Source organism: Argentina anserina, chromosome 5 (genome assembly GCF_933775445.1).
Source record: "Argentina anserina chromosome 5, drPotAnse1.1, whole genome shotgun sequence".
In the NCBI taxonomy this organism is placed as follows: domain Eukaryota; kingdom Viridiplantae; phylum Streptophyta; class Magnoliopsida; order Rosales; family Rosaceae; genus Argentina; species Argentina anserina.
The window spans coordinates 21,563,798-21,579,468 of NC_065876.1; the positions used below are offsets into that span (position 1 = coordinate 21,563,798).

At 41.4% G+C, this 15,671-nt stretch overlaps 1 pseudogene; it reads right to left on the reverse strand.

The window, feature by feature from the left end:
• Nucleotides 1-1,049: 1,049 nt before the first annotated feature.
• LOC126795729 (WAT1-related protein At1g68170-like) lies at nt 1,050-8,319 on the reverse strand (annotated as a pseudogene).
• Nucleotides 8,320-15,671: the final 7,352 nt, after the last annotated feature.

A 15,671-nucleotide genomic window follows, 5' to 3' on the forward strand; every position in this document is an offset into this window, starting at 1 on the left:
TTAAAGGAGAGATCGACTTTTTGAGTATTCATGTTAAAGATGGAGAGATTCGTCTCCAAGAACACATTGTTAAGAAGATCAGCCAATTCCCGGATCAAATTCGTGATGCAAAATCATTGCAAAGATTTTTAGGAGTTGTCAACTTTGCCAGAGACATAATACCTGACGTAAGTGGTCTTGCTGTCTTACTCTCACCAAAAATCCGTTCCAAGAAAAAAATAATGTTTCACGGAAGATGACAGTAATACTGTCAAAAAGATCAAAGAATTAACCCAGAGTCTACCCCCATTACAATTACCAGAAGAAGGAGACTTAATCATCTTGCAGATAAATGCAAATGATTATTACTGGGCATGAGTGGTTCTGGCCATGACCCCGGATACCAATCAAGAAAAGATTTGCAAATTTATATCAGGAAAGTTTAATGCGGCGGAATTAAATTATTCCACTGGTGATAAAGAGGTGTTGGCTCTGATCAAGAGCATCAAAGGCGCTGAAGCATTCATAGGAAATAAATTTGTAGTTAACTGATGCAGCAGATAGAGGAAGAGTATTAAGATGACAAATGTTTTTATCCCAATATGAATATGATGTGGAAATCATTGTAGGTAACAAGAACTTCTTGCCAGACGCTCTCACTAGAGAAATGACAACATTCAGAAGAGAAGATGGAGATGAAGATGAAAGGCGAAATCCTAGGAGCAGGAAATCGGAACCACCCAGTCTTTGGAACAGATACAAAAAAGGAAATAAGACTGTTGGACCTCTACATGATGGACTAGGTTACCAATTCATTGTGTCATATGAAGTAGCTGCATCGGCTCAGACCAAGACTGAAAATTATATCTCACAAAATCGTCCAAATCATCTTGGCAAACACATACTAAGAAAGGTTGCACCAGTTTTCATGTTATTGATTATTTTCTTGTACATGAATGTTATTTGAAAAAAGAAGAAGATTTAAGTAAAAATTTTTGTTATTCATGTGAGAGTGCGCATTCTTTTTGTTACACTTATACATCTAGAAAGACTGAAAAATATACTGGTAATCATGACTTTAAATGTACCTGAATTATGTACCAAGTTGCACCGCATAAACTGTTAAACAGCGACAAACGTGGCTCATGGACCAACTGTACTGATATTGTCCAAACTTAGCTATCTCACAAGTGTTGGGTTTTAATCACAAAAGGCATCGGTACAATTGGTTATTATATTTCAGTTAATCTCTATTTTATTTGTCACTTCTTAGATGTGAGATCTTTCCTCTCCAACACGCCCCTTCTCGTGCAACATAATTTTTAGGTCTGCACGTGACAGATTATAATCCCACACACTGGGATGAAATAAATACCAAGGTCTAGTAACTAACGACACTTGGTGACCATCCAATCGGAAAACTCTCCGATGACATGACAAAGTGACACCCAATTCGATCCCACGACAGATTGGAGGCGCGACTGAAGAGGGACCCGCTATGATACTATGTTAAACAATAACAAGCGTGGCCCATGGACAAACTGTACCGATATTATCCCAACTTAGACACCTTACAGGTGTTGGGTTTTAATCACAAAAGGTCTCGGTACAATTGGTTATTATACACCCAGTTATAATCTCTATTTTATTTGTCACTTCTTAGACGTGAGATCTTTCCTCTCCAACATAAACAACTGAGTACAGCTAAAACGGGGCCTAGGACTGGATTAGTAGAATGCTCAGCGTGTGATGAAGAAGTGTATTTGTTCATATGAAGAAGGTGAGGATATGTAGACCAGATATGTATCATTGTGCCTTTGTAGAGAGTGAAGACCATCGCCCCTCCGATTCCGACTAGTGAGCCAACAACTTTCGCCGCCCCGGGAATGCTTTTTATGACCAATTTCTCCATTCTTAGGCATACTGCCATTATGAAGGTGATGGCGGGTAACATATTACTCATCGCAGCAGCAAATGTAGAAGATACCAACACTATGCTCTCCATGTATTAGTTTAGAGCCAGTATCATCCTGCATGCAGGAAAGATATGCAATTACTATGTTTTTTCCTTTTTATTTTGCAATGCTCCACAAAAATCTGTTGTACAAATTAAGTACTAGTAGTAATCGATAGAAAATTAAGAAACTACGTACCTGATAAAGCCACAAAGAGAAGCTTGCAGTAGTATAATCCATGTAAGTTTTGGTCTTTTGTTCCTGCAAGCAAATGGTTAAGACGATAATGTTGATGATGGCAGTTGAAACATAACCAGCTAGAAGGCATTTTCGGAAATCTCAATCAACTAAAATTGAGAGAAGAATCCAAGAATTTGTCCATTTGAAATATCCAATAATTGTAACCAATCATGCGCTATTGCTATGTAGTGCATGCCAAGTTAGCTAGACTTCCTCCCAAGTATGTTTTCCATTATCATTATCCCAGATAATATTGTGGAGGAAAAAAGCTAAGGGCCAGATATAATCCAATATTGTGGGGGACACAATTACTCATCATCCATAAATGAATTTCTTTTAATAAAATTTTACAATTTTTTTTTCAAAAATATAAATAAGATTATTAAGAGTTGAATTGAACAGATTATTGCTTGAGTCTGAATTGATCATTCATATACAGATTACAATGGTATATATAGGCTAATTCATCCTAACCACCTACTCACTCCACTATCTCCACTATACCTACTACATTCCACTTACACCTACTACATTCCACTCACACCTACTACATTCCACTCACACTCCCCCTTAAGTTGGCGCATACACATCAACCATGCCCAACTTGCAAAGTGAGTCATAAAAAACATTCTTAGACACTCCTTTGGTGAGTATATCTGCAAGTTGTTCTTCTGTAGGAACAAACGGAAAGCAAATGATCTCAGCGTCTAGCTTCTCTTTTATAAAGTGACGATCAACCTCTACATGTTTTGTACGATCATGTTGCACAGGATTATGTGAAATATTAATAGCTGCCTTGTTGTCACAGTACAGTTGTATAGCACTCTTAGGTTTAACACCCAAATCTTGTAGCAAATTCCTAATCCACAACAACTCGCACACTCCCTGAGCCATACCTCTGTATTCTGCTTCAGCACTAGATCGAGCTACCACATTTTATTTCTTACTCCTCCACGTAACAAGGTTACCTCCAACAAAGGTAAAATACCCTGATGTTGACCTCCGATCTGTAATATTTCCAGCCCAATCTGCATCTGTGAAGCCACAAACATCAACGATATTGTGGTGATTAGAAAACATTACTCCTCTCCCTAGTGCTGACTTCAAGTACCTCAAGATCCTTACAACAGCATCCATGTGGTCCTCACTGGGGTTATGCATGAACTGACTTACTACACTTACTGCATACGCAACATCTAGTCTGGTATGTGATAGATAAATCAGGCGCCCGACTAGCCTCTGATAACGCGGTTTGTCAGTAGGGATTTGATCTGGATACTCTGCTAACCGGTGGTTCTGCTCAATAGGAGTATCAATGGGAGTGCAGTCCAACATACCTGTCTCTGTTAGTAGATCAAGGATGTACTTCCTTTGACACAGATAGATACATTTGCTTCCCCGGGCTACTTCAATGCCTAAGAAGTACTTGAGTGTACCTAGGTCCTTCATCTCAAACTCTGTGGCAAGCTGTTTCTGTAATCTATCCACCTCAACAGTATCATTCCCAGTAACTACCATATCATCAACATATATAATTAGGGCTGTTACCTTCCTTTGTTGATGTTTGAGAAATAACGTGTGGTCTGAATTACTTTATATGTAGCCAAGTTTCCTCATGAATTGTGAGAATCTTCCGAACAAAGCACGAGGTGACTATTTAAGACCATACAAAGACTTTCTCAATCTGCATACGGAGTTACTTGGGGAGGTGGCCACATATCCAGGCGGAAGATCCATGTATACTTCCTCTGTTAGTTCTCCATGAAGGAATGCATTCTTGACATCAAACTGCCTAAGTGGCCAGTTCAAGTTAGCAGCGACAGAGAGCAATACCCGGATAGTGTTCATCTTTGCCACAGGTGCAAATGTCTCATCATAGTCTATGCCATATGTCTGGGTGTACCCCTTCGCTACTAGGCGTGCTTTATACCAGCTTACTGACCCATTTGGATTATGTTTCACTGTAAACACCCAACGATATCCTACAGTTTTCTTGCCATATGGTGGAGGTACAAGCTCCCAAGTATTGTTCTTTTGTAATGCTTCCATCTCTTTCTCCATTGCTTTCCTCCATTTTGGATCTCCCAATGCATCCTACACTTTGTTAGGTACTGATACAGTAGATATTTGATTCACAAATGACTCATATGACTTAGATAATCTTTTGGTAGATATAAAATTTGCCACTGGATACTTGGCTTTAGTTTGAAGGGTAGGCTCATATTTTTTTGTTAGTTGTCCCCGAGTAGACCTATTTGGCAAACATATTGTCTACTAGTATCCCTAATAGAATGACTAACCTCAGATGAGTGATCTTCTGTACCAGGAGAGCATTGGTCAGGGGTATAAACAGTGATACGAGAGACATGAGGGGCAGTTGTGTTGTCAGCTTCTGGTGTCTCAATCGATTGAGTGATAACCTCTGGTGGCGCCTGTGTGGCTGATGATTGAATAACAACCTCTGGTGGCGCCTGCGTGGCTGATACTTTGGTAATCTCAACGGGACCTGTTACCACATCGACTGGCTCACTTGTCTCCCCCTTTCCATGATATAACTCTTCAAAATATGAATTCTCCCCCTGAAGAGTAGTATCAGAAGAGGAAAAATAACTCATATCCTCAAAAAAGGTAACATCCATAGTGACATAGTACTTCCGAGTAGGGGGATGATAGCACCGGTATCCTTTCTGATGTCCTCCGTACCCAACAAACACACATTTAATTGCCCGGGCATCCAACTTAGAACGCTGATGTTGTGGAAGATGAACAAAAGCAACACAACCGAAAACACGGGCAAAAAGATTATGAAAAGAGGGTAAGGAGACATGAGATGCAAGCACCTCATAGGGAACTTTCCCTTGAAGGACACGAGATGGAAGACGATTAATAAGGTGGGCGGAAGTAATGACAGCATCACCCCAAAGGTATTTAGGCATGTGGGCACTAAAGAGAATACACCGAGCCATTTCAAGTAAATGACGATTTTTCATTTCAGAAACCCCATTTTGCTCAGGTGTGTAAGGACACGTTGTTTGATGAACAATTCCATGTGTGTTAAAGAACTCCTGAAAGACATGATTCACATATTCCCCCCCCATTATCAGACCGAAGAATGCGAATGGTGGCATTATATTGTGTTTGGCAGAGGTATAGAATGCACGAATAGCTGGAAAAACCTAATTTTTATTTTTAAGAAGAACAATCCATGAGAGACGTGTGCAATCATCAATAAATGACACAAAATATCGCATTCCTGATACAGTTGAGTCTTTCGAGGGTCCCCAAACATCAGAATGGATTAATTCAAAAGGAAGAAAACTTTTAGTAGAAGTACTAGGGGAATAAGTAGATCGTTGACTCTTGCCCAAAACACATGTCTCACAACATAAACAAGACTCGTCCACATTAATAAATAAAGTAGGCATGGATTTTTTCATAACACTAAAGGATGGATGCCCTAAGCGACGATGCCATAACCAAACTTTACTTAGCTTGTCAGAAGTGGAGAGTAAAGCGGTCTGAGACGGTCCCCCTGGGTTTTCCCCTGCGTATGTCAGATCCAAATGAAACAACCGGCCCCTCAGATACCCCCGACCAATTACCCGTCTGGTGAGAAGATCCTGAAAGATCACATACATAGGAAAAAAGGTCACAGAACACTGAGCGTCAGCGATCAATTGGGGAACAGAGATCAAATGATGAGATAAAGCAGGAACATAGAGTACATTGTGAAGCTCTATGGTGGGAGTAATACGAACAGACCCTGTCCCTAATACGGGGAATGCCTCACCATTAGCATTAGTAACATAGGGTACGGGTGGAGGGGATAATACGGTAAAATAAGATTTGGCATAAGTCATATGATCAGATGCACCAAAATCAATAATCCAGGTATCAGAACTAACAGAGTGAGAAATATTGAAGGCCATACCAATTTGACCACGGCCAACGATGGATGCGGTAGGTGCTCCTCCAGCAGTATGATGATCCTGCCCAACCACACCATAGATATCGGGTTCCGGAACTAAGTGAAGAGCTGCTATTGCTTTTGCCTGGGGACGATAATTAGGCCTTTTGGGCCTAAGATGTGGATATAATTTCCAACAGGTCGCACGAGCATGGTTGGTGTCATGGCAATAAGAGCAAAGAGGGCGGGGCTGATTCCCGAAACCTGGTGGTGGTCCTTGTCGATGAAGGGGACCGGAAGTTGCTTGCGGAAGGGGTGGTGCCGGAGATCGAGCATGAACAGTAAGGCTGGAAATGACAACCGGTGCCGGACGAATACTCTCTTGCTGAGACTCATCCTTTCGGATATAGGTGAAAGCGGTGAGTAGGCTAGGTGGTTCGGTCATTCGGAGCAATTCGCCTTTCGCACGGGTATGCTTTGCATCAAGACCTTTCAGAAAATGGTGAACTCGTTCAAGCTCCTTCTCCTTTTGGTACCAAACGATATCCGCTTGATTTTGAATCATGCAAGGACGTTTCACATCAATCTCAGCCCAAATATTCTTTAGTTTGGTGAAATAGTGCGCCACCGGTTGCCCATCCTGGTGTATGGCCAAAGCTGTGCACATTAACTCATGAACCTGTATGAAATCAGAGTCATTAGTAAATAAGCTAGTTAGTGTCTCCCATATTGCCTGTGCGGTGGCACATGCCTCCACCAGATCAACTATCTCATCATTCATAGCTTTCTATAAGATGGACATGACAAGACCGTCGTCGTCGTCCCATTTGTTGTAGGCAACAATATCCTCAGGACTAGGAGCCTTAGTGATGCCGGTTACATGTCCCATCTTGTGCATGCCTCGAAGATGAGCAGTCATGAGTCGTTTCCATTTACGGAAATTGGTCCCGTTCAGTTTGGTGCCCCCAAATGATCCACTATCAGAACTTTTGACAGATACTTCGAAGGTCGGGAGCTGAGAACCCTCAGTTTCGTGTCCAGAACCCATTGAAAAGAAACAAGGTATTAAGATAGCAAACAAAAAAACAAAAATTGAGAACAATTTGTCGTCGGTGTATTTGCACTGACGGTGAGTATGCACTGACAGAATCTGGCGAACCGGGTCGGATCGGTGGACCGGGTCGGGTCGGAGTACCGGGCCGGGTCGGAGGACCGGGTCGAATCTGTTGACCGGGTCATGGACCGGGTCGGATCTAGAGCGGGCCGGGTCGGCCGGGGCGGTTTTTGGGCCGGGCCGGGGCGAGCTCTAACCGGGTCGGTGTAGAGAGATCGATCGGGGAAATGCTTCGGCAAGCAGCGGCGACTGAGGACGTCCGGCGAGGAGTGGCGAGCAGCGGCGAAGAGCGGAGAGACTACTTCGGGTCGAGTACGAACCGGAGGTCGTCGGGTACTGAAGATCACCGGAGATCGTCGGGTTTGCCGGAGGAGCAGGGCGACTCGTGAGGGAGCCGGATGGGAAGAGCGTCGGAGGGCGCAGGGAAGGAAGCCGAAAAACCGGTGAGGCAGTAGGTGGAAGATGGAGGCAGAACCCGACCGGAAGAAAAAACGGGAAAAAATCCCAGAAAAACAGAGCTCAATGCTCTGATACCAAGTTGAATTGAACAGATTATTGCTTGAGTTTGAATTGATCATTCATATACAGATTACAATGGTATATATAGGCTAATTCATCCTAACCACCTACTCACTCCACTATCTCCACTATACCTACTACATTCCACTCACACCTACTACATTCCACTCACATTAAGTCATATGAGTTAAGCTTATATATATGTAAACACATCAAGAAAACACCTACAATATGATCATAGACTTTAATGTATATATGAATATCCTATGGCCAATGCATTACTCATCATAGATAAATTTGGAAAACTAAAATCAATCGTATATTAATTAAAGGCAGAAGGCACCAGATGGAGGGAATATGAACCTTTCAATCACAAGAGCAAGAGGCACCAAGAACACAGTGGCCAAGATGAGGCGGTAGGCGATGAAGATCCTCAAGTTCATTCCATCAATAGCGACCAGTTTGTAGAATATGTTCAACACTGCACCTAAAACGCTTACCAAAAGCATTACCAGCACTGGCTTCAACCCATTTATCAACGTACAGAAGTGCTCGCAGCCCCTCCAATTCCTCAGCTTCACGCATTGTTTAGAGATAGACCCCATGTATCTTTGTTAACTGCTATGGATTCTTCAGATAGTATGTAATCCTGGACATACATATACTGATTAACACTAATACACACACACACCACTGCTTAAACTGGGTTCATATCTGGTGTGAATTTTCTTGTATATTTGAGTGTGGCTAAATATATTTTGCTGGATTAGGCGGTATTCTATTCCTTTTTATACTCATGCGTGTATCCACCAAATATCTATACATCTGGATTGCTATAGCTAGCACTCGTACATAAAAGACATGAGATCTTGACACGATCCATTTTTGGATTCTCGAAATCCTCTATTCATGCATAAAACTTTTGACACGCGTGGCGGGCTTTTAATTTCGCCGAGTCAATTTCTTGTAGAACTCCAACGGAAAACGATGTTATGAACTAATGCATAATCCTTACGAGTTTTTGCCACGTACTAACAAGGTGAAAAATGAACTTATTAATCTAGTTAAAAGAATTGCTCTTCAAAACTTCAATACCATCAATTGGTCACCTTTATTTTATTTTATTTATGTGCTTTGTTCTTTTTTAGCGAATGGTCACCGTACCTTTCTATTATTCTATGTACGAAGAATTTGGTTAGTACCTGATATGGTTTTGGTTACATATTTGCTTCAGTTAAGGGTTAGCTATAAACGGTAAGAGGGAAAGAGTCTACTTTCAGACTGTGAGTTGATCTAGGAAGGCAAGCGATCGACACCCCTGATCAACCAGGCCAGGTCCCAAGTAGCAAAGTTGTTGTGTGAAATGGAATAATCTACCCTAACCTATCGTTATTGTACGTTAAAACACCATCGATCTGCAATAATTAAGTCTGGAAATCCCACGAAGTATCAGTCTCGATCATTTCGATCATTTACAAATGGAGCAAAGCGCGCTGCGACTAGTTGCAATTTATGCAATTTATCCATGGAATTGGTGGTCATTAACAAGGGTCGCTGAGAATTGGGGCAATAGTGAAAAGTGAAATGCTATATTGATTGATGATTTATTACACATAATTTGTTCTCTATATATAATCAGATTATCCCCACAAATCACGGAGGAAATCACGTCCGTGATTTCCTCCTTGAATCATGCTAACACTCTCTTTTAAGTTGGCGCATACACATCAATCATACCCAATTTGCTAAGTGAGTCATAAAAGGCTTTCTTAGACACTCATTTTGAGAGTATATCGACAAGTTGCTCTTCAGTATGAACAAAAAGAAAACTATTGATCTTCGCATCTAGCTTCTCCTTTATAAAGTGACGATCAACCTCCACATGTTTTGTACGATCATGTTGCAGAGGATTCTGTGAAATATCAATAGCTGCCTTGCTGTCACAGTACAGCTGCATAGCACACTTATGCTTAATACCCAAATCTTGTACCAAATTTCTAAGCCATAATAATTCGCACACTCCCTGAGTCATACATCTGTATTCTGCTTCAGCACTAGATCGAGCTACCACTTTTTATTTCTTACTCTTCCATGTAACAGGATTACCCCCAAAAAGGTAAAGTACACTGATGTGGATCTCTAATCTGTAATATTTACAGTCCAGTCTGCATCTGTGAAGCCACAAACCTCAAGGATATTATTGTGACTAGAAAACATTACTCCTTCTTTTGAAGCTGACTTCAAGTACTCAAAATCCTTATAACAGCATCCATGTGGTCCACACTCACATTATGCTTGAACTAACTCACTACACTTACTGTATATACAACATCTGGTCTGGTATGTGATAAATAAATCAGGCGTCCAACTAGCCTCTGATAACGAGGTTTTTCAATAGGCACTTGATATGGATACTCTACTAACCGATGGTTATGCTCAATAGGAGTATCAATAGGAGTGCAATCTAACATACATGTCTCTGTTAGTAGATCAAAGATGTACTTCCTCTGACACAGATAGATACCATCACTTCCCTGGGCTACACTTCCTATGTAAGTTCTCCAAGAAGGAATGCATTCTTAACATTAAATTGCCTAAGTGGCCAGTTTAAGTTAACAGCAAAAGAGAGCAATACACGAATAATGTTTATCTTTGCAATAAGTGCAAATGTCTCATCATAGTCTATGCCATATGTCTGGGTGAACCCTTTTGCTACTAGGCGTGCTTTATACCGGCTCACTGACCCATATGGATTATGTTTCACTGTAAACACCCAACGACATCCTACAATCTTCTTCCCATGTGGTGAAGATACAAGCTCCCAAGTATTGTTCTTTTGTAATGATTCCATCTCTTCCTCCATTGCTTTCCTCCATTTTGGATCTCCCAATGCATCATGCATTTTGTTAGGTACTGATACAGTAGCTATTTGATTCACAAATGATTCATATGACTTAGACAATCTTTTAGTATACATAAAATTTGCCACATGATACTTAGCTTTAGCATGGAGGGTAGGTTCATATTTTTTTGTTGGCTGACCCCGAGTAGACCTATTTGGCAAGATATATTGTCTAATATTAGCTTCACTAGTATTAGCCCCAATAGAATGACTAACCTCGGGTAAGTGATCTTCTGTACCAAGAGAGCATTTGTCAGGTGTATAAACAATAGTACGGGAGACATGAGAGGCAGTTGTGTTGTCATGTTCTGGTACCTGAATCTCTGGAGTGACTACACCAGTCATCTGGTGGTGCGTGTGTAGCTGACACATTGGTAATCTCAATTGAATCTGTCACCATATCTACTGGCTTACTTGTCTCCCCCTCTCCATGATACATCTCTTCAAAATATGAATTTGTCCCCTGAAGAGCAGTATCAGAAAGGGTAAAATATCTCATGTCCTCAAAGAAAGTAACATCCATAGTGACATAGTACTTCTGGGTAGGTGGATGATAGCACCGATACCCTTTCTGATGTCCTCCATACCCAAAAAGCACACATTTAACTGTCTGGGCATCCAACTTAGACCGCTGATGTTTTGGAAGATGGACAAAAGCCACACAACCGAAAACACAGGCAGGAAGATTATGAAAAGAAGGTAATGAGACATGAGATGCAAACACCTCGTATGGAACTTTTCCCTGAAAGACACGAGAGGGAAGACGATTAATGAGGTGGGCGGAAGTAAGAACAATATCAGCCCAAAGGTATTTAGGCATATGGGCACTAAAAAGATAGAATACACCGAGCCATATCAAGTAATGACGATTTTTCCTTTCAGAAACTCCATTTTGCTCAGGTGTGTAAGGACACGTTATTTGATGAACAATTCCGTGTTTCGTAAAGAACTCCTAAAAGACACGATTCACATATTCCCCCCATTGTCAGAATGAAGAACTCGACTTGTGGTATTATACTGTGTTTGGATAGTGGTATAGAAGGCTTGAAAAGCCATAAAAACTTCATCTTTAGTTTTGAGGAGAATAATCCAGGAAAGACGGGCGCAATCATCAATAAACGACACATAATACCGCATTCCTGACACAGTAGACTCTTTGGAGGGTCCCCAAACATCAGACTGAATTAATTCAAAAGGAAGAATACGTTTATTATAAAGACTAGGAGAATAAGTAGATCGATGACTCTTACTCAAAACACATGTCTCACAACGTAAAGATGACTTATCTACACTAATAAACAAAGTAGGCATGGATTGTTTCATAACACTAAAAGATAGATGCCCTAAGCGACGATGCCATAACCAAACTTCACTTAGCTTGTCAGAAGTAGAGATTAAAACGGTCCGAGACTATGCCCCTGGTTTTTCCCTAGCATATGTCTGATTCAAATGAAACAACCTGCCCCTCAGATACCCCCGACCAATTAACTCCCCGGTGAGAAGATCCTGAAAGATCGCATACATAGGAAAAAATGTCACACAACACTCAGCATCAATGTTCAATTGAGGAACATATATCAAATGATGAGATAAAGCATGGACATATAACACATTATGAAGCTCTATTGTAGGAGTAATACGAACTGATCATTTCCCGAATAGAAGAAAGGCCTCACCATTAGCATTAGTAACATAGGGTACTGGTGGAGGAGACAATACGGTAAAATAAGATTTGTCATAAGTCATATGATCAGACGTAACAGAATCAATATCCATGTATCAAAACCAACAAAGTTAGAAATATTTAAAGCCATACCAATTTTACCACGACCAGCGATGGATGTGGTAGGCATTGCTCCTCCTATTGTATGATGATCATGTCCAACCATACCATAGATATCTGATTTATGGATGAATTGAATAGCTGCTTTCGCATTGAGACGATAATTAGGCCTCTTAGGTCTAAGGTGTAGATACAGCATCCAACAGGTCGCATGAGCATGGTTAGTATCATGACAATAATAGCAAGGAGGGCGGGGCTGATTCCCAAAGTCGGGTGGTGGTCCTTGCCGATGAAGTGGAGCTGAAGTTGCCTGCTGAAGGAGTGGTGCTAGAGATCTAGCACGAACAATAAGGCTGAAAACTTCAACTTGTGTCTGATGAAGTCTCTCCTGTTGAGACTCATCCTTTCAGATATATGTGAAAGCTGTAATCAGGCTAGGGGGTTTGGTCTTTTTGAGCAATTCCCCTCTCACACTATTATGCTTTGCATCCAGATATTTCAGGAAATGATGAACGCGCTCAAGCTCATTTTCTTGTTGGTACAAGACAATATCCTCTTGATTCTTGATCATGTAAGGACGTTTCACATCAATCTCAGCCCAAATATTTTTTAGTTTGGTGAAATATTGCACCACCGGTTGCCCATCCTGTTGCATCGCCAAAGCTATGCACATTAACTCATGAACCTGTATGAAATCAGACTCATTAGTATATAAGCCTTCTAGTGTCCTCCATATTACCTGCGCAGTGTCACATGCCTCCATCAAATCAACTATCTTTTCATTCATAGCTTTCCACAAGACTGACATTACAAGACCATCATCGTCGTCCCATTTAGTGTAGGCAACAATATCATCTGCACTAGGAGCTTTAGTTACTCCGGTTACATGCCTCATCTTGTGCATTCCTCGAAGATGAGCTGCCATAATTCTCTTCCATTTACGGAAATTGGTCCCATTGAATTTGGTTCCTCCAAAGGAACCACTATCAGAATCTAGCCGGGTCAAATCTGGCCCGGGCCGGGTCGAATCTGGATGGGCTAGGTCGGGTCGAATTGGTTTCGGGCCGGGGTCGGGTTGAAATTGATCCGGGTGGTATTTAGGGATGAAACACCCACCTTCCTCTGCTTCTTCTTCTCCCGAAAGCTTCCCTTGTCCGATTCGATCTCCGTCCTTGGTGCACGGATATAAACAATCTACCCTCTTCGATTGGCTTTCGCTCTCTGGGGTTTGTAGGAGTAATGAGGAGATCTAGTGGTTTTGGTTGGAAGGCTTGAAATTTTCTGAAAAAGAATGGAGAGCTCGGGCGGTGCGGTGGAGCCGGACCTCGGTGAGGTGGAGAGCTCGATCCGGGCCGGTGCGGACGAAGTGGCTTGGTCGAGGAGCTGAAGAGCTAGGCGCCGAGGACGAAGCGGCGCTTGGAGGCAGAGAATGGCGAGGAGGCACTGGGGGCGATGAAGAGGAAGGCGACGACTACGAAGAGGACTACTCTGATTTGGAGGACTGCTGGAAGCGCCTCGGATTACTGATGTCGTCGGATGATTTCGACGAGGATGGAGGAAGGCACTGAGCTCTTGCAACAACACTGCTGGTTCTCTGAAAGGTAAGAACACAAACCCAAACCTAGAAAACAGAAAAAAATTGGCTCTGATGCCAAGTAAAAAGTGAAATACTATATTGATTGATGATCTATCACACATAATTTGTTCTCTATATATAATCAGATTACCCCCACAAATCATGGAGGAAATCACGCCCGTAAGTTCCTCCTTGAATCACGCTAACAAAAATGACAAAGAAATGACCATATTATGGTCCAATGCTAAAGAGGTAGTAAAGATTGACAATCCTGGTAAGATGCATCACGATAAATGGTTGCAAGAGCCAGATCAATCGACTCTTGGTTATTGCTACCATTGCATCATTAAAAAACCAGCATTAGGTCTAGTGGTCAAGTCTTTTTTGTTTATATGAAAGCTATATAATCTTTATATGCTGAACAAATTATGGGCAAAATAGAAAAAATTTCCCATAATCTAGGAGAAAGCACCTGATTTGTTCCTTTTTCATTTGTTGAGTCCACATGGTCGAGTTCGTCCTGTTTCCAACATATCAAGCTAGCTAATTAATCTCGTTACTTAAAAAAAGGACTAGCAATCTTGGAACGAGTGCTCTAAGAAGCTCCATGCACTTAGTATGTCGACGCACTCTATTAATTGATATACCATCAGAAGAAGGGTATAAATTCTTATTGATTGATATGAATAATTACAAGGTATTTATAGGAATCTAGACTACAAATTATCAGGTATGAAACCAAAGATTGTTTGTCAATTACTACGGCTAGAGATTTGGTTGGTGAGATCCAGTTGGTGTATATTGACTCATGCTAAACACTCCCCCTCAAGTTGGTGCATACACATCGACCATGTCCAACTTGCTAAGTGAGTCATAAAAAGCCTTCTTAGACACTCATTTTGTGAGTATATCTGCAAGTTTCTCTTCCCGAAGGAATAAAAGGAAATCTAATGATCTTAGCATCTAGCTTCTCCTTTATAAAGTGACGATCAACCTCCACATGCTTTGTACGATCATGTTGTACAAGATTCTGTGAAATATCAACAACTACCTTGTTGTCACAGTACAACTGCATAGCATACTTAGGCTTAACACCCAAATCTTGTAGCAAATTTCTAAGCCATAACAACTTGCACACTCCCTGAGCCATACCTCTGTATTCTGCTTCAGCACTAGATTGAGCTACCACCTTTTGTTTCTTACTCTTCCAAGTAACAAGATTACCCCTAACAAAGGTAAAGTACCCTGATGTGGACCTCCGATCTGTAATATTTCCAGCCTAGTCTGCATCTATGAAATCACAAACCTCAATGGTATTGTTGTGATTAGAAAACATTACTCCTCTCCCTGGAGCTGACTTCAAATACCTTAAAATCCTCACAACAGCATCCATGTGATCCACACTGGGATTATGCATGAACTGACTCACTACACTTACTGCATACGCAAGATCTGGTCTGGTATGTGACAAATAAATCAGGCGTCCAACTAGCCTTTGATAACGAGTTTGGTGAGTAGGCACCTGATCTGGGTGCTCTGCTAACCGATGGTTCTCCTCAATAAGAGTATCAATTGGAGTGCAATCCAACATACCTGTCTCTGTTAGTAGATCAAAGATGTACTTCATCTGACACAGATAGATACCATCACTTCCCCGGGCTATCTCAATGCCCAAGAAGTAATTGAGTGTACCTAG